General features: G+C 45.3%; 1 protein-coding gene across 1 annotated transcript in view; it reads right to left on the reverse strand.

Moving 5' to 3' along the window:
• The window catches only part of LOC147732395 (otoancorin-like), a 759,538-nt gene extending 740,324 nt beyond the window's left edge, over positions 1–19,214 (reverse strand). Inside the window, exon 1 of the mRNA XM_086956929.1 lies at positions 19,036–19,214. The gene's annotated coding sequence lies outside the window, so the exon portion shown is untranslated. The remainder of the gene's footprint in view (positions 1–19,035) is intronic.
• Positions 19,215–22,820: the final 3,606 nt, after the last annotated feature.

Raw genomic sequence — 22,820 nt, forward strand, 5'->3', positions numbered from 1 at the left:
TGAACGAAGACCTATGGGCAAAGATTTTACACAACTCAAAGCAGAAGAATAGTTCTAGCTTTTGGAAGATGATTCACAGGCTCCAACAGCCAAACCACAGAGGTATTACTTCTGAAATACCGGAATCGGTCTGGGCCAACTACTTAACAACTCACTTTAACACAACTGATCCCGCAAAAAAGAAAGCCGAGGGGACAAACTCGGAAAAGGGAGCTTCCCTCCAACTAGGAAAAAATGATATTCAAGCCAAAAAAGAAAAACAAGCATCAAACATGGAAACAACCGGGCCACGCATTCCAGCAGTGAATGATGCCACCTGCAAGATAGTCGATTCTAGTAAAACAGAACCCGGACTATCGCTCCAAGAAACAACAGACACGATCCTCAAACAAATTTCAAAGGGAAAACTTGAGGGGGCGCCAGGACCAAACGGGATCCCTCCTATACTATATAAACAGGATCCGGCCTTTTGGTGCTCCACATTGACCCCAATCTTCCACGAAGCAAGGGAAATAGGAAAAATACCAGCTTCTTGGAGAGGCTCGATAATAAGCCCAATCTATAAAAAAAGGCGCAAGGATCGACCCAAGCAGCTACCGGTTGATTGCCCTGTTAGATGTAGAAGCGAAGTACTACGCAAGCCTCATTTTGAAGGATCTAATAACATGGGCAACAAAAGAGAACATCATTCCAGCTACTCAGACGGGCTTTCGGACGGGTCAGGGAACCCTAACCAACATCATGGCATTAACCCTACTGTCCGACGCAGCAAAAACGGCAAAAAGCTCTCTGTTTGTATGTTTCATTGACTACAGTGCCGCATTCGACCATGTAGATCGACACAAACTATGGCGGAAGCTGAGCGCATGGGGAATCCCTGGCCCCCTTCTACAGCAGCTGGAAATGCTGCATACCGATACATGGCTCCAAATAAAACTGGGATCCGGCACACATCTATCGAGGAAAATAAAGACCAGCAAAGGCCTAAAGCAGGGCTGCGTCCTAGCACCAACACTGTTCAACCTCTTCCTTGCGGATCTTCCCGAAGAGTTAGAAACAGTCACATCACACGCACCCCGGCTAGGAAATATCACGCTCTCAAATCTGCTTTACGCAGACGACCTGGTCCTTATCAGCCGGTCTCCCATCGGCCTTCAAAACCTTCTAGATAAAACAAATACATTTTCCAAAGCAAACTCCTTAACAATTAACCTGGACAAAACCAAGGTCATGCCAATGAACTACAACAAAAAACAGAAGCCCGCATGGTATCTGGACAAACAAAGACTAGAACTGGTAGCCTCTTACAAATATCTAGGAGTCATAATAGAGGGCAATGGCTCCTCCAAGCACCAACTAGATGCCATTCGCAGGAAGGGCATGACCTTTCAAATATCAATAAGACCCTTGCAGAAAGTCCTTCCCGACAGGACACTAGCGCCACTTCTTCAGGTAATCAAAGCTCGCCTACTGCCAATGCTCTCTTACGGCAGCGAATCAATGCAGGGTAATGATGCAAGCACTCTGGACAAAACCATCAGTCATGCATATAGGGCAATTTTCCATCTCCCAAAAAACTCCTCGCCTGCCCAAATTCGTCTTGAATTCGGATTATTGAAACAATCGGTGGAGAGGAAAGGACAATATGTAAAAAGTTGGCGCAAAATCAAAGAATCGGAGCAGGGATCGCTAAATGCGAACCTATGGACCGAGCTTCACGCCAAAGAAATCTCCCCAGCAAGGGCCTACTTAATAAACTCATTGGAGAGCCTAGGATTAAATAAGCTCTGGGAAACAAGTACGGACTTCGGGACCTTTAAGAAAACGGTGACAAAGGTCACAAAACTGGTCTCCTCACTCGAGGATAGAGCCACCCTGACCAGGAGAGCTCACGGATGGGTAGTGCTCGAAGGCTATGGAGCCATCAAGCCACAAGAATATCTATTAAGGGGCCTTACACAAAAAATAAAAAGCAAGTTCTTAAACATGCGCCTAGGCAACATACCCATAGCACATCACCTGGAACCTTGGAAAAGGCCCGATCCGTCCAACACATGTCGCCTTTGCCAATCTGCAACGGAGGACCTTATACATATTATATGCATCTGTAAAGCTTTTGAGGATATAAGGCGGTCAATGCTCCGGCCCCTATGGAACCAGAAGGGTGTAAGATCATGTAGGCAAGCAGTAATGCTCTGCTTCGACCCCAACGAAACCCAGTTAAACTGTAGAACAGTTAAATATTTCGAAATAGTGGCCAAAAAATTAAATGAAACAGAACAAGGACGCGAAAAACCAACCGCACTGGGACAAAGGTAACCTTCTCATACGACCCCTTAATAAAAGTATTAAGACTGCTGAGCGAAAATTAATTAAATCAGGGGAACATAGATCCTGCAATTACTTAATAACTACAAGAACTACAACTAACAATAGCAGCGATCAACAGGACGATCCACTTAACCGATCACACTCTTCGAGACTTTATTTATGTGCAACATCCTTTTCGCTAGGAAAAGTTTTACATAGTCAAAAGACTTTTAAATTTATTTTAATCTTTGTGTAAAATTGTGAGTTTTTATTAACTGTGCAATAAACAAAATTCAAATTCAAATTATAAAATATGTTTTTATAAGCCCTGGTGCTAGAAGACCAGCTCAAGTCATTTTCCCCATTGCAAATCCCATGGCCCATAGGTTAACATAGTAGGAAGTTATTGATTAATAAATATTGATAGGAGAGGACTAGCCGGATCATTCAAAGACTTCCCAGAATGGTAGTAGTAAATCCAACAATATTATAGTGTTGAATTTCTCCTAAAATGTACATATAAGAAGTTATAAGACTTTCTTGTTTGTAAGTCCAAATTCAGTCTTTCAGTGGTCTGTCCTGATTGGTCAGAGTTAAGTGGGTTAGCCAGGCAGCTTTAAAGAGGTGATAAAGAACCCCTCTGCTGGGAGGGCAGTGAGCTGGTCTATAGGAATGCCAGGCCAGGAGGTGGAGTCATAAACTATGCTCTTCAAAGGCAGAGGGAAGGCCTGGGTTTCAGTTCCACTCTGACACTCTTGACCCAGAGTCAGGGCTAGGCTTAAGGAAGGTATGTGCAGATGGTGGGGGAGAGTCGATGGAAATAAGCCATCTCAGGGTGTGTGTTTAGCCAGCTCTTAGCTCCTTGCTGGAAAAAAGCCATTATGGATTTGAAAGAATGATGCACTCTGGGACAAAATAATGCCACACTCTACAGGAAGTGGTCATAATTATGAGAATTTGCCCTGCTCTCATTGGTCAGAAGTGACCTGGTGCTTGACCCAGAGAATTTTGAATAAGTATCTGAGAGGGACAGAGCCCTCCAGACCTGCTGCTTTAAACTGAATGAAGCAAGAAGTGCCCTGCTGAAAAGATTTTGCTGTGCAAGGAACTCTAAGGCCTGACCTATGAAGACTGCACCATCTGAAACTACAGCCCTGTGGATTATCATGCTGGACAAGAACTAAAGAGTAGACTCCCTGAAAGCTACAGGTTAAAAGAAGCTCAACTGGAACATCAACAACTAAATCTACACAGTGGAGACCCATCAGTGGATTTGTAAGGGTTGTGTTCAAGTGGATTGCGGAATTGAACTTTCTCACTTTCAAGGACCCTCTTAGAGATTCAAGAACCTTGAATTGTATGTTGGATACTTTGGGACACGCAAGCAGAACTCCAGGAAGGCGTTTTAACTGGACCCCGCTTGCTGAAGAAGGCGGCCCACCACAGTGGTGAGAAAATTCTTCAGAACAATTTATAAAGATGTGTCCCTGACAGAGAAAACAAAATGACTAAAAGGGTCTTCCGGTGGTTTCTAAGCACTAGAAAGTGACTAATCTTTAAAACATCATATCTCTGGTTCCCTACAGTGGATTTTTTTCGTGTTGATGTCATTTAAAAGATACAAATATTACATATTTGTATAAATTGGTGTGGGATTTTTATTTTGTGCTGTGTTTTAATTATTTACTGAAATGGTGTTTTTAAATGCTTTACATACCTGTCTTTGAATTTAAGTCTGTCTGCTCGCAGCCACGTTACCAAGGGTTGAGCATAGGAATAATTTTCTAAGACCTATGCTGGGTCCTACCATGTGTTAGTGGCCTTATTGCCAGTGGCAGACCTACATTTGCCCCTACCAATACTCCACTTTCCAACAAAGGCAAATTATAAAGGAGAGAGACTGCTGCGAGGAGTGAGAGTGTATGCATTGTATTTCACACTCGGATTGGACAGTTGGACAGTTGGTGTGTTTTTGCACTACCATTGGATAAGTGGATTTTCAGTGAATTTTCAGTGCCATGCTATGATTGGGTATTATCAGTTTTAGTGCTGTCTTTGGATTTGGTAAGGAATTGCATGAATTTAATAGCTGACATTTTATAGGGGAATTAAAATTTGACATGTGCAGGACAGAATCAAAACATTTGGCTTGACGTGAATTTTTGAAAATTAAGTTTTCATCATGAAATGTTTTAAGGATTTTAAGAAATTGGTCAGGGGGATGTCACTATTCCTGTATACAGAGGTACTCTGGCATACATTATGACTACCAAACATGGTTTAAGTTTATGTTTTTGGCTTTGGCGATGGAGTAGGATTATGGAAAATGAGGGTACTTTGAGCTTTCCCAGGTATGAAACATTTAATACCAGAATCCTAAATCATTTGAAGGGAAAGTTGTATGAAAAATAGCCACTACCTTGACCCATGCAAAATGAGCCTTTTAATACTTGGGACTAAGTTGCGAGAGAGAAGGACAAATATCAGAGACGGCCTGAAAGAGCAATGGAGAATTATGCAAGTGCTTGATAGGATGAGGAACAGCGTAGATGGAGGAATGACATTATTGAAAGTGCCAGATAATATTCAGTTCTTACATCAGGAGCAGTAAAAAAAGGACTATGCAACCACAAGGAGATGATGGACAGAGTGCTGAAACTTTTCAGACACTCACCCCCAGTCACAGATCTGAGTTGAATCCATCATCATTCTTTAGCTCACTTCGCCACCCCAGTTCAGACCCAGCTATATGCAAATCAGTCTTGACCCTGTGCCTCATGTAAACAGTCCAGCCTGAACTGCCAAGCCAGGTCTTCCCTAGACTGGAAAAAAGAGTGGCAAAGTGAGCAAGGGACCCATGTCTGGGTATACCCTGCCAACTTGGGGCGTGGCAATTTCAGCTGGACTGTTCCCAAGAGGCACGGGGTCAAGACTGATTTGCATATAGCTGGGTCTGAACTGGGGTGGAGAAAAGAGCTAAAGTACAAGGTGGCTTGGGGAATATGCAAGAGAAAAGAAGATAGAGATCACAGAGCTCCCAAAAGAATTAAATACTAGAAAAGACAGGCCATTGGACAATCCAAAATTGAAGGTAGAAATAATCAAGGAATGCCCGGAGTTTGATCATGTAGATCAGTACCAGAGAAATGAGTTAATCTATTTGTGCAAGGAGATTCCTCAGAGGGCTGCTATGGTGCATGCAAATTGACAGGGATAGCAAAGAAGTATGACGTGGATCTTTCCAGAAATGTTAACATGCATCTGGGATATAGAGTTGAACTGGATGCTCAGGTTATAGAAAATATGAGGATTAAAGGAATGCGCGTGCACTTATAGAATTGAAAAAGTACATTCAGAGATGGAAAGATGTGGAGAAATTTGAACTCATGTGGGCAAATAAACATGAAGTAAGTGAGAAGCAGCAATTGGAGGGCAACAATATGAGCCTTGTGATGATGAGGTAGCAGCATCTCCACTGAGAGAAATAGCTGGAGGACCTTATGTACATGTGCCCTGGAATGTAGGTGACCTGACAGCAGTTTTTACGAACAATTTTTTTAAGTTGAGAGGCAAGCCAGTGCAGTGGTATGCTCACCTAGAAAGGTTCACAAGGATTTTGAAAGTGTTGTGGAGTGACTTGAATGCGTTCTTTGACATTGTGGTGCCAGCTGGATTATGGGCAGAATGTAAGACTGTGGTATAATGACAGAAGGGAGAAGGGACAAGAGAGAAAGGGAAAAATGAACTGTCACCAGTAGTAATGGAGAAATATGAGGCGGTTATTACCTTTTTGAAAGGGAAAATGCCTCCAAAGGATACAGATTTTTTAAATATTAAAAGAACCACATACAAGCTGAGGGAGACAGATCGTGTATACTATGAAAGGTTATTGCAGGTGTTTTTACAGCACAGTGGGTGTGAGTATCCTGCGGAAAAGGATATGGGAATGTTTGTGCCCCAGTTTGTATTAGAATTGAATCCTGAAATCATTGCCCACATCACACAAAGTGTGATCTGTAGGCAGAATAAGCCTTTGGCCGAAATCCTGCATAATGAAAAATACTGTAGTGATGAATTGGACATGAAGCAGAGGAAAATAGAAGAGAAATTCATTCTGGCTTAGTACAGAAAGGTTTTCAGAACCTGTCTTTTACAGGAAAACAGTGAACAATGCAGGGAGTTGTTGTGCCACCAGCTGGGTTTTCAGGAACCCAAGGAGGAATTCATATGCTCCACTGCAGAGGTAGAGGTGTTCCCATGGGTATGGGTAACCAAATAGCAAATCTCCATCCTGCTCAGGTAGAAAGCTGCAGGCTTAACAAGAATGTCAAACAGAAGCGGTGCTGCACAGCAATACTCTCCTCACAGTGGAAAACATTTTGTTCCATCAAAGCGGCTCTCCAACCCAGGTCAGTGGTTGGAAATGATTCACTCCATGAGCAAAGTGGATCATCTTCACATTGAAACTAACTAGGATACAGCCGCCAGATAATGGCACTGACTTTTTGCAAATACTGGATGCAGCTACTTAAACTGATTTTACCCACCCCTGACTACACAATTACCTCAACAATCTCATCCATATGCATCAGAATCAATGTTTTCATTGTAGAATCTTTTCTCGTCCCAAAGATTCTAGGGTGGGAGATGGAAACCCACAGTGAAACCGCCACTCATATTAAATGCACAAAAAGTATTACGCAAAGAAGAATGTGTAGATAAATAAGAATGAAAATATGTCTATTGGCTTGAATGTTTGAAGCAATTCCAAATGTAAATTGAAAAGTTGTAATTGAGGATTCAAATGAACTAGGGAGCATATTTGATGGCGTTTTTGTATCCAGTAAAGAGCAAGTGAGTCAGATGAGAACTTTCATTTGCTTAGTGTGGTTGGGGTGAGGCATTCCTCCTGGCTACATTGCATAGAGGACAGCTTTTCCTTCATCACTAGTGAGTTGTGTTATTTTATTCTGTCTATTTTTAGATGAAATAGTTATTCTTCCATACACCTTCAGTGAGCATCAGATATACTTGATTGCCTGTGCCTGCTTTCAGCGGGTTGATGGTCTGACCCATGTCAAGGAGGCCACGTGGATGCACTTGCAGAACTAGCCAAATGGATTAGTGTGACAAGTTGGCCTAGTATATGCTGTCCACTAATTAAAGTGGGCACCTTGTACCAGTCCAAACAACCCATATGGTGATTAGGTCAAAGATAATCCTATAGAAAGCTATCCTAGTGGTAGCTATGGGGAGCAGCCTTCAGGCTAAGTCTTGAAGGAATGTTAAGCCCCTGTTTTACCAGAATGCAACCATACAATATTAGTTAAATGAAGGGGAAAACACACAGTAGTTATAAATATTTGTATTTATTATCTATAACACTCTCTAGTATCCTCTACATGAGGATAGAACACAAATCAAATAATACAGTTGCAAAGAATCAGATGTAAGTAACATAATACACAGTGGTCTCCAGGGGGAGACAAAACCATATACTAAATGAGTGGTATAAGAACTACGACTGGGGACTAGACATAGTCAAGGAGGTGTAGAATTGCTGAGACCCCAAGGAACCACCTACTGTGAGTGAGTAGGGACCCCATGAAGGACTGGTGCAGAGTGAGAACACGACTGCGTGCTCCGTACAATTCAATGGGAAAGTCGCTGTTGAAAAATCAGAGATTAAGGACCCTTCCCAGCACATTTTGTAGACAACCCTTGGAACTTAAGAGTTGGGAGAGCCACCCCCACCGTGGATACCTTTGTACCATAGTTACCTATGCCAGAGGAGCCGGGTGCATTGGTGCGAAGTGGCATCGGAAACCCTAATCGTTTTGTATGGATGTCAACAAAGAAATGCTGCTGCTGGAAGTATGAAAAGTGTCCGGTGGAATCCAAATGTGGATTCTAGATGAGAAGAACCTGAAAGCAGAGGGGACAGAGTCTGGGTCACTTTGGAGTGACCAGAAACTCGGTAGACGAATGCCTACCGATGTCGGGTGCTTCAGGTGTGTTGATGTGATCTTGACTCTCCAGCTGTGAGGACCTGGAGACATCTAGGATGATCAGGAGCTGGATTAAACCCAGATCTGTGACTGGGGTGTATGTTTGACAATGTTCAGCATTCCGTCTATCATCTTTTTGAGTTGTATTCCTTGCTTTCTAGCCAACAGAAGTTTGCATTTTGGAACCTGGAATTTTAGCTTTAGAAAAATTCTGTCAAGTGTTAGCATTAAAAGGCCAGTTGGCTGTAAACATAGACCTGGTGGGCGGAGTCATGTACGTGGTCCATTTTGCTGCTTTTGTGTGGTTGCCTGGTTTTAGATCAACGTGAAGTCTTTTTTGCCAATTTATACATTAGACACTTACTGGATAAACTAAAATCAAATTAAACTTCACTGAAATTTGCCAGCTGTGGATTGCCACCACTGCCATTCAATAGAATGAACCATCCAGGTGGATCCCAAGAGAATGAAGGTTTTGTGATAACTGTTCTGATTAATTTGTGCAGTTTGAGTATTTATGTCTCTGCCTACTGTAAAGCGCTCTGATATCCTTCGGGATCTTGTTTGCGCCATATAAAACTTTTTAAATACATAAAAAGTATTATTTCATTGCAGAGTTTGGCTTTATGTAGTATTGGTTGGTGGCCTACTCGTGCCAGACCAGCATTTCTAAGTCTTTCTATTAAAAACTTGCTGACTGCTTCCTCTGTGGTGTTGTTAGTATGGATCAGTTGGAGCATCTTTCCCAGCAGGCGTGGCCTGGGAATTCAATGTAATAAACCCACCAACACAAACCTGCACGCTGTTCAGCAGTCACAGCACAGTGACCTAAAATGGAACACCGGCACTGAACACCTTTCTTCGAGGGCGTAGTGGGAACAAGGAGAGCATTGGATAGAGTCAAGATAGAGGTCTGGAGTGGCTCTAACAACCGAAGCATGAGCAAAGCCATCAACAGATGACATGAAAAAATATGATGAAGACTTTAAAATTAATAAGATATTTTTCTGCATCTCAAATACATACAATTATGTCACTTCATTGAATGACATTTATGGAAAGTTGTCTTGTTTTGTTGTTAATGGAACTCTCAGGAATACCCCCATGTCATGACAATCTTGCCACGAGTTATACAAAATGTCAGTTAGTCTCTCTATGTGTATAAGATATATTGAACTAAGGAGAATTATTCATAGTCAAGTAAATCTACAAGCTATGGATCACATAATATGGTCAAGTGGGAAAACTGGGTTTTGAGTCCAGAATTGCTTATATGCACTTCCAAGACTGTAGGTTTATATTCTTCCGTCATTCTTGTAACACCATAGATAAGTTTTGTTTAGTTATTTAAATATTGTTATTCAAGTGGTATTATTATGGGCTACTGGAATTATGTGATTCTGTCACCACTGCTTTTTCCGCAATAATTATGGATTTGTCAATTTGCCACATAGTCCATTGTCTGATGCACAACCTTTAGATTTTAGCACAAACGAAAAAACATTTCTTACTAGCTCAGATGGATCAAAGGCTTCTAAAAATGTAGCAACATGATTTCCCACACAGTGGAGGGCATTTCGCAAAGACTGACTTGTTATCTTTAAGTCGATTATTACTGTATTTGTTTATTAAACTAGTACTTATGAGGTTAAATCTTTGATAAGACAAAGTTACCAAGTGTAATTAAAATGTTCAAAGCCAGTAGGTCTGCCATTGGCTACCAGCCTTTTGGCAATTCGTATCTTGTTTCATCATGGTTTTTAAAAAAATGTATTGTTCTAAAGCTGCTGGGTCCTTATCAGTCTAAACAAAAACATTGGCTAAAGGCATAAATGTTGTTGTGATCTCAAAAACACACACATTGCAATAGTACTCTGTGGCACTAAAGGGAACTACTTTGTGTGTTCATATGCTTCTTGTGAAAGGGCCGAAAGCCATAACTTACAGTGAAGTCAGCCAATGGCAGAAGTCGGCCAGCACTTTGCCCCTTGATGCATGCTGGAGTGGATGGGATCGAAATGTGAATGACAGAACCACAGACTAATGGACGAAGTCTGGTTAAAAGCCCCTATAGGTAACTATGTCATATGCATAATGTTAGTAAAATCAAAAGGTCTTCAATAACACAGGCTTAAAAAAGCGAACTGGCCTGGCATTGGCTGCCAGTCTCTTGACTTTGGGTATGAAGGTGAGATAAAAAGGAGAAAGGCAGGAGGAAAGAAAGAAAGAAAGAAAGAAAGAAAGAAAGAAAGAAAGAAAGAAAGAAAGAAAGAAAGAAAGAAAGAAAGAAAGAAAGAAAGAAAGAGCAGAGGAAGGCAAGAAAGAAAAGGGAAGGAAAGAAAGAAAGAAAGAAAGAAAGAAAGAAAGAAAGAAAGAAAGAAAGAAAGAAAGAAAGAGCAGAGGAAGGCAAGAAAGAAAAGGGAAGGAAAGAAAGAAAAAAGGAAACAATGAAAGAAAAGGCAAATATGGAAGGAAAGAAGGAAAGAAAGAGGAAGGTAAAAGGAAAAGAGGAAAAAAAAGAAGCAAAAAAGAGAAAAGAAAGAAGCAAAGGAAGAAAGAATAAAAGAAGGCCGGAAAGCCGGAATGATAGTTTGTTAGGGTGCCAAGATAGAGCACCCTCATGAGCTTATATTCAGAGTACATGTGAGATGGTGGTATGGTGAGAAAAAGTAGCAGTTAGATAAATGAGCAAAGGCCACTTTAAAAGAAATTTACAACAGCATTGGCATGAGACAGGAAGTGATAAAGCTGGAATGTGCCCTGTGCTCTCATCTGGCAGCGCTACAAACAAGGGCAACTCTAAAATAATTTGAAAGTAAAAAAAAAAAAACTGACACTGAAGGGAACTACCTTGTGAGCAGACGTCGTCCGTGGGAAAGGGCTAAGGAGAATGAAAATAATAAAAAATATATTTTTTCTAAAAACCTTACCATACCACTGTGTCTCTCCTCCGTCTCTTCTCCTTGTCCCTCAGCACCACCGGAACAGAAAATGAAGCACACAGGGCCGGACTGGCCGTAACGGGCACCAGGCGTTTCCCCAGTGGGCGGCCAGGGTGGGTGGCAGATTTGGCCCCTGGGTGTGATTTTGTTACCGGGGGCCAGCAACATCGGCCCCCTGTAACAAAATCGTCCGAAACCAGCCCTAACAAACAGCTCCGCCGCACCTCCCCTCCCTCCAGAGGGGCCAGCTGAGCAGTTTGCCAGGGCCAATTTTGATTCCCAGCCCGGCCTTGGAAGCACACCCAGGCTTCCAAAGCCCATCACAGTGCTGCAATGCAGGGTTGTGATTGATAAGCACCCAGGCTCCCCTAATCCAATCACAATGCTGCAATACAGTGCTGTGATTAGTCTGACGCCGTGATTCAGCGCTCAGCCAGGGAATAGGAAGAAGCCTGGGCATGTTCTTCACTCAGGACATGCTAAGTGCGCATGAATGTTTGGCAGGCCCCAGACAGCCGGCCAAACAATCATGCGCACTTGCAAAGTGTGCTCACCACTCCCCCTGCTCCGGGGTCAGAGCAGGCCCGCCCTGCCCTGCAAAACTGCAGCAGTAGGACAAAATAATATGATAATCACCTCGAGTTATTATTATTTTATTCCCTTTATTTCGCTGCTGTACAGCAGTGGGGCGACTGATTATTATGCTCTGTCTGCCACCATTATATGCTAAGTTCTGGGGGAATGGGAGCGGAAGGGGAGTGGGGGTGCGGTGGTTTTAGAGAGGTGTCACCGGGCCCTTCTTCCACTCAGGCCCGGTTCTAGAGGGTGGTACGAGTGGGCCAGGCCCACCCAAACATGAGCCTTGGCCCACAGTGAATCTGCCAACGATGCCCAACAATAATTAAAAATGCACCGATAACTCTGGTGATTTATGATCCTGCTAGAGAGCAATCATTTTGTCTGTTGGTAGTTTTCCAATGCAGATAAACTGAATTGTATGTGGATAGCTCAACGGGTTACTGCCTTTGTCACAGAGACTCTGCATGTTCTCCCTTCTTCCTACCTCCGGAACAATCAACACTAAGAGGCCGTTTATGTCGTAAATGGGGTTCAAAGTGGGTAAATTTGCATATCAAAAGTCGAGACTTGTGTGAAACCATACAACGCAGTGAACTTGATAAGATACAAAGCGAGGCAGTATATCCCATTGTGTCAATGTACCTGCTACTCCTGAGTGCAACATTCAGCTTAGATGGACATTCTTATTGGACCAGCTTTGCCTTTCATTCCTCTGAGTTTGAAATAGACACTGTGAATTTGGGATGATATGTACCCACAGATAACCTAGTCCTGTATGGTCGTCCCCTGAGAATGAGTTACAATGTGAACCAATACTGTGGAGCTCGCCTAAATATTTCTAAACAGCAATCCCATTCAAATCAACAGCCTTCAAAAGGGGCATTTAAATTTAAGATAAACACAAGATTTACTGCGCCACTGTCCCCTACAGGTACATACAAAAATATACATAAAAACCAATGACTTTTGACTTTTTACAAAGTCATGCAATTGAAAACACATATTAAAAACATTGATTTGTGTTTTTTACACAAGCACTTTCCGTCCAGAAGTCTGTCTACTCAGTGCTTTTCATTGGCATGCTGCACCTATCACTTTACACCCAACAATCCCTTCACAACCAATGGCAGGTCAGAACACTGATGTGGCATGCGGGGAAGACATACGTTAGGGGCAGTCATATTCATTCATTGCATGGCCTGTGTGCTGGAAGCCTGCACCGTGGACGTGTTTTTTTAAGTGCTTGCTATGAACGGGTGGAGGCAGGGTCTGTCTGAAGGACAGCCAGAAGGTTCACACTGGAGAGATGCTTATTTTCCTTTAAAAGGTGCACATGTAGTCCGAGTTGACGTGAGAGCCCTTAAATAAAAGGCACATGAGAAACAGTACGTTATGTACATTCAGAGCCGAAACAGCTAAACCACAATGCCTCATCAGAAGTAGTAAGTGCAATATAAATAAATTGCCATTCACACGTGTCCTTATTACAGAAGTGCTCTCTCAATGAACGAAGGTCGTGAGTGAAGAATTTGAAGACCCGCAGAACGAGGGAGTGTCATGGCCAGAAGAGGTGCGAAATTTAAAAGAAGCATTTGCAATGAAATAGGTCTTGCATTTGCTAGAGTTCGAGCTTTTGGCATTGTAAATAACAATGCCTTTTATTTATGTGTTGATTTTTAAAACCTAATTAAAAGGCATTGTCATTTACAATGCCAATAGCTTAAACTCTTGCAAATGCAAGACCTATTGCATTGCACATGCATGTTTATTTAATTAACAGTCGGGTCATTGGGGCTACTCTGGAACTTACTTTAAATTGCGTGCTAATTATATTTACTGCTATATTCAATGTTTCAAGTTTGAAAGTGATGTGGATAATTGTTTTTTACAGGGAATAATGAAAGTGGAACCAGATGGTGGCTGGTGTGGGGCTGTGGACCAGGGCCAGCTGTGAGATAAGATGCACTGGAAAGGGGTGGTAGAAAAGTGGATAATTAAGCATGTAAGGAAGTGTGCTGCAGAGTCAGGGGTCAGGTGGAGGTAGTAATCAGTGGCGGCTCCTCCGTTGGGGCGTGGGGGTGTCGCCACACTGCTTTCTCGTAGTGCGAGAAGCAGAAACATGAAATGGTAAAACTACCATTTCATATTTCTGCTTCTCGCAGGGCGAGAAAGCAGATGTGCTTCGAGTGGCGATTTGGGGATGGGCGGGTGGGCGTTCCTCCTTGAGTGCAGGGGAGGCGTGGCTAGCCCACTGTCTTTGGTGCTGGCTGTTTGTTCGGCCCCCAGGGCCATCCAAACTAGCCATGCGCAATTGGGCACTCTCTCTATTTCTCTATGTAGGCAGTGTTGTGATTGGCTTAGGGGAGTGGGAGGGAGTCTGCCTAGGTTAACCAGGCCCGGCCGGGAGCAGCAGAAGAGGTGGCGCGTGATCCGGAGGAAGTGGGAGGAAGGTAGTATTAGGTCAGTTTAGTTTGAATTATTTTAATTTCATTACTGTGCCGCCACCCCCGTGAGAATTACGAGATGTAACTGCGTGTGCAGCAGGCAAGATCTCGCTCTCTTGCCCCCCCCCCCCCCGAAGCACTTCACTCTTATCGCATTGTCTATCAGAACAGGGCAGTGCTAATTGTTTTCAGTTTGTGTTCTTTCTGTCGATCACCGGGTTCAGGCTTTTACCGTTCAATACCTCTAATCATACATGCACGCATCCAATCAGTCACCAACCTACATACCCATCCATTCATACCATCAGTTCATCCAGCCAAACATACATTCATTCACCCATCCATTTCTTTTGTGTATACGAATATTAACGTATACCCTGTATTTTGACCCTTCTATACCTCCCAGGAGCCCAGTTTAAACCACAAAGTAGCAGACAGCTGGCCCACGTCGGTACATTTCCCTAGAACCTCACCTCGGGGTATTTTTAGGGAACAAAAGATTCGCTCGCCTGGCCTTGTGTATTTCATTTCATGCTGAATGTAACATCTTACGGGTCACATTTTTTAAAATATGCAAGTCGCTGAATTTATTTATTTATTGTGAATTATAGAAAACAACTGCTCGGTGTGATATTGCTCCCGTGAATTTAGGTACTGGGTGCGGTGCTGTGCGGGGGCAGTGATCAAGGTTATAAGAAATGACGTAATCATGTGCTGCGCCTTGATTGTGGGAGGGGAAGGGTGCTGGTCAGTGATGCAAATTGTTAGCAACCGGGCAGCTCATGCAGGTGGTCCGAGATTAGTGCTCAAAGGAACCCGGAGATAGTTAAAAGGCTATTGTGTCTCACAACAGCAGCTCTTCACTGATCTATGTGTGCAGCCACCCCTGGTTTGCAGGCTCGCCTCGGTGCATGTTTACCTCGCAGCTGCATCCGTTTATTTTGTGGAGCCGCTTGTCCTGTGAAGGTGCAGCGTGCACCTTACACTGCCTGATGGAGAGGGTGTGACCTCCATCGGAGTCTTTTCAGAAAGAAGACCACTGGTGCTGGTGTTGCTGGTGTTGCTGGAGGAGTTCAGTATTCGAGGGGTCTATGAGTGTGGCGTTAGACCGGAGGTATTTCCTTTTAAAATACGCTATGTGGCTTTACATTATTCACTTTTCCGTGCATTTTTTGCAGTAAGTCATTTTTCTCTTTAAACATAAGTTCTGTGTTTCGATAAAACTTATGTGGAGTCGCAAGCCTTGTTTGAACTGACCAGTATTAAAAGCTCCTCCCTGTATGTATGTACTATTGTTTGCAAGAACCAGGCAGGCAGCTAAAGTTATCAGGTCAGACCTCAAAGAAATTGATAAAAAGTCAAAGTAGCATCTCAGTTTATTTGATTGCACAGATCCACATAGTCCATTAGTGCAGGCAAATCCATTGCATGAACACCCTGACCACTTCCGTTTATCAGGGTTTGTTAATCTGCACATACCTGATAACGTGGGAGCCTCTGTTGACGACGTGGGATGACTTTTCTACTGAGAATTGTGGGAAACAATTGGGAAGCCTTTGCTGTTATATGCAGGCATTTTCTACACAGAGTACTATTTGAAATGCATTCATATTTTCTGTACTTTATTTTTTTAAATGGTGTTTCTTGCATGAAAATAGATAATTAATTTAAGGAAATAGTGTCATCATATCGATGTACAGCACTGCACAGTCAATGAATGTATTTATTGTATAGTTAAAACCATTACAAGTGTATCAGTGTGTTCAAAAATTAATATGGGTAAATGATATCAGCATACGCGAAGGTTGTCCTCTATAGCTTATAAAAATTGGCAATTTCTTAAATGATTAATACTAAATCATATTGCTTTGTTAACCTTAATGCTTCCTCAAATTTGCTTGAAAATGCACCATTTTTCCACTCTTTTTCAAAATGTAGGTTGTTTACGCTCGCTCGCCGCAGTGCAGTACGCCAATACTTTTTTGCCTCACCGATTTCAAATGTCACCAGCCGCCACTGGCAGTAATGAAGAGAGATTCTCCGTGAAGGCTCGCACAGAGGAAGCCTGAGTAGTGTCATTAGCCTGATACTCCCTCCTCTGAAACCTCCTTTTCCCTTGATGGGACATTACATGGAAAAAAACACTTTAAGAGTGATAACATTTAGAAAGAGATTTGGACAAAAGGGAGCGTTTTACTGGGCTTTGTAAGACTATGAAGAGATAAAGGACGGCCCAGAAGCATGCCTGGCTAGACTGACAGGCTGCCCCGGGACACCAAAGGTGGCTACCTGCGAGGGCGGCCATCCTTAGTGCCATAGGATGGCACGGACCCTGAGCGGTCTAGTGGTTGGCTGACGCGGTGGTCAGCCAGTGGATAACCTAGGATTCCCCACACGTGAGGTCATTTCCTGTCCTGGGGGAGAAGGGGGGGAGGGCTATATAGCCCGGGGGGCGAGGGTCATGCGTCCTCTTTTGTTCCTGTACAGCGGCGTGTAGACCCTCGCCCCCCACCTCTGGAGAATCCCGCAGCGCGGATCAGGACTGCCCGGCGTTCTTTTTCCCTCCCATCCGCTTACCCTGCTCTTGGGCAGATCGGGGTGGGGGAGGGCTACTACTAATGAATTGTTTTTGTGTTGCAGGCGGAGTTACAGGGCGATCCAATACAGGAAGGTACAGAAGGGTACCCTCTACAGGAGCACCGGAAGGGTGCGTGAGCGATATATCCCCCAGGGAGATCCACGGTAAAAGGATCCTGGGGGACTGACGGTGCCCCGTTAGTCCTTCGGGCGGTTGTGGACCTGAGCAACCGGGGGTTGCCAACGCTCTGCCCCCCGAGGGGGGGGGTTTGAGTAAATGGGCGAACGAGAGGTTCGCCGGGGGTAGGGGTTAGACCTTCCCCCCCAAACTGATAACGCCCCTACGGTTTAACACCGTGGGGGGGTTATAGCTCGGTCAGGTGGGCGGGTCGCGAGAGGCGGCCTGCTCTGGATCGCCCGTAAGTTAACCCAACATGTTGGCATAATGTATATGCTAATAAAACTGCAACAACTTTCTCCATCAACTTGTGTGGTGTCGGTTATTGTGGGATGGGGGGTTGTATGTAAGCGGGTCTGGGCCGATATTGGCACTAATATAAGCGACAAATCAAGCCTGCAGTGGGCCACCAAAATGCACTGTTGGCCCACCCAAATAAAAATTCCTGGAGCCAGGCCTGCTTCCACTCCAAAATCTGAGGGGATATAATCTTCAACCACTTCTAGCCACCGCCCCCGAACCCCGCCTCCTCCGTGATTCTCTTTCGATGCCCATGCTTTTCTGAACTAACGCAGATTCGTTGTGCGAGAGAGAATAAAGCGCGCACGATAGTATCTGGTTTTCTGGTTACTATATTAATTGGGAGCAATGTGGCCACGCCCTGCATTTAACCAAACCACCAGAGACGAATGGCGATTCGTTCTGCCCTGTGCATTTTGAAGCCTCTCGCTGGTCTGACACATTAACCTCTGAGAAAAAGACAGAGCAGCACATCGTAAAGTCTGTACACATGCATCCTCCTGTATCACAGTAACATCGACATGTAAAGGTCACATACAGAATAAAAAGGCAATTCCAGATTTTTTACGAGGATATGTTCTTCTAAGCATTACTGCATATCCGTATTGACGCCATCCGAAAGCCCTCAACTTGGGTGCCCATTTACTCCCGTGCCCGCGGTCCCATCTCAGCGCCACCCATTCGCTTTGCCATCTGCACAAATCCATCTCTTTAACTGCACACCTAATCACTAGGCCTCATTTACTGCCCCCGAGGAATGAACAGACATTGCCGAGGAAATGAGAATTAAGACATAAAAGAATGCACTTCTCACACGTGCATGCTGCTGACATCCACAAATTACTCAGGCGATATATTGGCGGCACTGCGAGCACCCGTCTATCTCACAAGCTGCTCAAATGCCGGACACGTCCCCATTTTAAACAGATTCAACGCACTTGAAAAAAGTGTGAATCCACCTCGGCAGGATGAAGGTCCATGGGTGCTGGGAAGGCAGATGAAGGAAGGCGTCTGGACCTGGCTGTCTGTAAGGAGGACCTGCGTGGTTGGGTGAGGAGTTGGGAGAGTAAAGAGGGACAAGCTTGGGCCTAATGGTCCTGAGTGGGTCGCGGCAGGGGGAGAGGGTCTTCCCTAAGCCTGACTGTCATTGGCTGTTTCAGAGGAGGGCATAAGAGATTGGGGGTAGCGAGGGTTAGGGTAGGGGAAGAGAGGGGTTTCTGGGGACTGATGGGTTGAAGTGGATGTTTGGTGTTCATTTAAGGGCTTCCTTTGAACTGGTAGCCCTTCAGACGTTTGGATGTGGGTGGAGCAGACTGCAAGGACTTCCAGTTCCTTGCCCATCATGCCTCGGTCCGAGACTTTCCATGGTATCTCATAATAACCAACCCACGAGTGGATGAGGTAATAAATGCTGAGATGGCTTCCCCTAGTCTGTTTCCCTGTCAGTGGCCGCAGGGCACTGGGCACGAGTGCAATGAGGACCGGGTGCCCTCGTTGCCGAGGGAGCTTCCCTGGGGCGCGCGATTTTCCATTGGGCGGGTTCTAAGGTGTAGACAATGTCTCCTCCTGTGATATTACCCGGGTCTAAATAAACCTGGGTGGGCAGAGTACACTGGGCCTGGGTATAAAGAGAGGTCCTGGCCCTGACTGTGCTCGGGCGGACGGGGGTCCCTGGCTTCCGGGGAGTCACGTCTTACCTGGTTCTGAGGATGAGTGCTGGCACGCGTACAGGAGCCTGCAGCTGACGACTGAGATGCTCTGTTACCTGGATATGTATTCACCTGTAATGAGGTCCCAGGTGGGAGGGCCCGCTGCGTCATACCTGGAAACCTGACATTCTCGGGGGAGGGCGAGGCGAAACCACCACCAGCCTTTCCAGCAAGAAAGGACGGAGCGCCTGTCTCACGCACAGGGGAAGGATTAAGGAGAGGGCTTTGCAGAGCTATTCACTGAACGAACTGCACGTCCTGCTGCCCCACCCAATGTGTCCAGGTTTACATAGAAAATGCAGGAGGTAATAATCAGTAAATCGAGACGGCGCGCGGAGAGCTGTATTTGAATTGTAGGTCTGGGGTGGGAATTCCTAGAAGGGCTTGCTCAGCTTCTCATCCTGCCAGGGTCAATGGAACGGGCACCATTTATTTGACTAATTGTCAGAGTAACGAAAAACATTTATTAACGTTCGACAATATTACTTTACGTTAATTAACGAAGCTTTCATTAGAGATAGATAAGCACCAAGGGGCAAAAACGGCACAGATGCGTGACGCATCTGTGCCGGAAATGTGGCGCATTGCTAGAGTTGCGTCGCAAGCGCGACGCAGCTCCAGCAATGCTCTGGGGGGGCCTATTCTTTCAATGCTGCCTCAAGCCTTACGCCTGCTTCAAGCAGGCGCAGGGTTTTAACGCAGCATTGCCCTGAAAGTGACTGAGTGAAATCTCATAGATTTCACTCAGCCACTTGCAGGAGGCGTTCCTGCGCAGGAACGCCCCCCCTGCGCAGGAACGCCTCCTCATGGCGCAGTGCTGTACAACGTGACGCATCTCTTAGATGCGTCACGTTGTAAATAGGGCGCAGGGATGCGCCACGTTTCCGTGCCGTTGCGTCATGCAACGGCGGCGTAAACGTGGCGCAAGCCCTTCATAAATCTGCCCCCAAGTTCACATACCGAGCCGCACCCGTGCATCTTGGTTTTACCCGAAAAGCCAAAGCACAAGCTGAGTCATCGAAAGATCCTTCAGGTATACCTCATGTTAAATGACATTTACAAATATGATGAATCCGCTTACAATTATAAACAAGCTCTTTTTTGTGCATAACTAAATGGACTGATTCACTCCCAAGAGGTTACATTTTTGCATTTAAGGACATCGAGTTACCGGGGACACAAAGTTGTTTGCCGAAGATCACACAAAAGGCCGAAGTTCGATGCCACGATTGCACCATAAGTTCCAGTAACAAAGCTTACAATTAATCTGTAGGAGCTGACTCTGTCTTTATACTCGCAGTAAAGGACTTAGTAGGAAATCTGTAGTAACCTGTTTTGTATTTATGTTGTTGCTTACTCCCTAGCTGCTCAGCCAGTGTGAATGTGATGCATGGAATGTTGGTGTGATGCACATGTATGAAATGTTTGGGTGCCTGGATACTTGAGTGTGACAGTTGGAGTATGGGCTGAGCAGCAGGCAGACTGCTCCTGGTGAGGCTGCATCACATGAGATCAATAACTTGTAGCTACAACTAATAAATCTACTTGAAATACATCACGGCTACCTGGAGTTAATTACTACAGATTTTTGGCGATCATTTATCAAGAAGATACCCTGCGTGCTTCCAAGGAAATTACAAAGGAAGAACTTTTAAAGAAAATTAAGGAACCGAGAATTAGAAGTGACACAATGTCCAACAGTCTTTCAGCCCCACCAGTGATCTCTACATTGGTCAGCCCCAGCCAGGGCATGTGTCTGCTTACATCATGTTCATGCTATTGTGTCCAGTAACAAGTTCAAATCTTTTGTCTGTGACAAAGTACGTTGTCTATTTATGCTGTGCCTGCATATGCTGCCAAGGAAACAATTACCATCAGTTGTTTTCAAGCACACTGTGCCAGCACGTTTGACTATCAATCAGTGTATTTATAGAGCGCGCTACTCACCCGTGAGGGTCCCAAGGCGCTGAAGGGAGGGGGAGTTCCTCTACTGCTCAAATAGCCAGGTCTTGAGGTGTTTCCTGAAGGTTAGATGGTTCTGGGTCAGTCGTAGGTGGGCTGGGAGGGAGTTCAATGTCTTGGCGGCCAGGTAGGAGAACGATCTTCCTCCGGTGGCGGTTCTGCGAATCCGTGGGACAGCGGCGAGGCTGGCGGAGCGGAGCTGGCGGGTCGGAGTGTAGAACGTGAGGCGATTGTTGAGGTATTCGGGGCCCATGTTGTGGAGCACTTTGTGTGCGTGGGTGAGGAGCCTGAACGTGATCCTTTTGCTGACGGGGAGTCAGTGCAGGTCTCTCATGTGGGCGGATATGTGGCTGTGGCGAGGGATGTTGAGGATGAGTCGTGCAGAAGCGTTCTGTATGCGCTGGAGTCTTTTCTGAAGCTTGGCTGCTGTTCGTACGTATAGGGCGTTCCAGTAGTCCAATCGGCTGGTGACGAGGGCCTGGGTGACCGTCTTTCTGGTTATGGTAGGGATCCACCGGAAGATCTTCTGGAGCATGCCCAGGGTGTTGAAGCATGAGGATGAGATGGCGTTGACTTGCTTTGTCATCGTGAGAGAGGAGTCCAGGATGAATCCCAGGTTGCGTGCGTGGTTTGCGGGTGTCGGTGCGGTGCTCAGCGCTGTGGGCCACCAGGAGTCGTCCCAGGCGGATAGGGATGGTCCGAGGATGAGGACCTCCGTCTTGTCTGAGTTCAGTTTCAGACGACTGAGCTTCATCCATTCCGCCACCGCTTATATTCATTCCTTCCTGGAGGTTGGTTTTGGTGGTGGCTGGGTCTTTGGTGAGGGAGATTATCAGCTGGGTGTCGTCGGCGTAGGAGATGATGTTGAGGTTGTGTTTGCGTTCGATGGCGGCGAGGGGGCTCATGTAGATATTGAAGAGGATTTAGCTGAGCGAAGAGCCTTGGGGTACACCGCAGATGATATTGGTGGCCGCGGAGCGGAAGGGAGGGAGGGGGACTCTCTGGGTTCTGTCGGAGACTAACCAGGTGATCCAGTCCAGGGCTTTTCCTTGAATCCCAGTGTTGTGGAGGCGGGTTATTAGGGTGCGATGGCAGACGGTATCAAAGACGGCTGAGAGGTCTAGGAGGATAAGGGCGGTTGTTTCCCCGTTGTCAAACAGGGTCCTGATGTCATCGGTGGCTGCAATGAGGGCGGTCTCGGTGCTGTGGTTGACTCGAAATCCGGACTGGGATGGTTCGAGGGAGTCGTTTGCCTCGAGGAAAGCAGTCAGCTGTTTATTGACGGTCTTCTCAATGACTTTTGCAGGGGAGGGAAGAAGAGAGATGGGGCGGAAGTTCTTGAGGTCTTCAGGGTCCACTGTGGGTTTCTTCAGAAGGGCGTTGATCTCTGCGTGCTTCCAGCTCTCTGGGAAGGTGGCGGACGTGAAGGAGTTGTTCATGATGTTCCGGAGGTGGGGTGCGATGATGGTGTTGGCTTTGTTGAAGATGTGGTGAGGGCATGGGTCGGAGGGAGAGCCGGAGTGGATGGTGTTCATGACGTGGGTGGTGTCTTCAGTGCTGATGGGGGTCCAGGCGCTGACTACGTTTGGTATGGGTTTGCAGAGTCACGTTGGCATGCTTTCTGGTGCCGTCTACGTAACGTCTGCATTTCACTTTTGGGACACTGCTGAACAGTGATGATGGCACACTGAGGAAGCTATCTGTTCTGTTACTAATGGTTTTTGTGGTGTGTTTATCTAAATATTTTGTTAATATTATCAACCACAACAACTTGTATGTACTGAGGTCGTTTTATCCGTTACATTATGGTT

Source organism: Lissotriton vulgaris, chromosome 2_1, assembly GCF_964263255.1.
Source record: "Lissotriton vulgaris chromosome 2_1, aLisVul1.2, whole genome shotgun sequence".
NCBI classification, from domain to species: Eukaryota; Metazoa; Chordata; class Amphibia; order Caudata; family Salamandridae; genus Lissotriton; species Lissotriton vulgaris.